This window comes from Sturnira hondurensis, unplaced genomic scaffold (genome assembly GCF_014824575.4).
Source record: "Sturnira hondurensis isolate 20B ecotype Veracruz unplaced genomic scaffold, ASM1482457v3 Scaffold0022566, whole genome shotgun sequence".
Taxonomy (NCBI): Eukaryota; Metazoa; Chordata; class Mammalia; order Chiroptera; family Phyllostomidae; genus Sturnira; species Sturnira hondurensis.
This window is the reverse complement of record NW_028095197.1, coordinates 7844327-7844922: the sequence shown is the minus strand read 5'-3', so window position 1 is coordinate 7844922 and position 596 is coordinate 7844327. Positions and strand designations below refer to the sequence as shown.

At 43.3% G+C, this 596-nt stretch overlaps 1 non-coding gene across 1 annotated transcript; it reads right to left on the bottom strand.

The window, feature by feature from the left end:
• Positions 1–167: 167 nt before the first annotated feature.
• Positions 168–271, bottom strand: LOC118979931 (small nucleolar RNA U13). Its single transcript, XR_005065023.1, has one exon. It is a non-coding gene; the product is annotated as a small nucleolar RNA U13 (small nucleolar RNA).
• Positions 272–596: the final 325 nt, after the last annotated feature.

The following is a 596-nucleotide window of genomic DNA, read 5'->3' as shown; positions in this document are numbered from 1 at the left end:
GAAGAAAAAGAGGCTGGAATGTTGAGAAGGTTTATTCAATTATCTCTTTTTATATCTCGGAAGAGACTGGGAAGAAGAACAAAAAGGCTAGGGCTGTCTTTAAATAATATATATTAAGAGCTCATTGTGGTACTGTACTTAGACTTTTATATGGGGCTTTTTTTTCGTGTCAGATGGGTAATGTGCCGATGTGACGACAAGGTTGGTGGGAGGCATGTATCACAGAAGAGCATGAACACCCAATCATCACGCTTATGAGCTACAAAAGAATCGCTGGGGATTTTTTTTGTTTGTTTTTTTTGTTAATGTAAGTCTTACTACCCACCCTGGGAGGTAGGTGTGGTTATTCTATTATTGGAAATGAGGAAACCGAGGATCAGAGAGCTGACTTGCTCAATGTGACGCTGCTGGAAAAGCAGAGTACCTAGAACCCAGGTGTCTCTGCTCTGCACGTTTCAACCCCATGCATCACCTGTGTGAATTAAAAACAGGTGTCTCTGCTTCTGGGCATGTGAAGCTCTGCATCGAGGCTCATGGACATGGGGGTACATTCTGCTGTTCATTGGCTATGCATTCTGCTCCAAGCTCATGGCCCT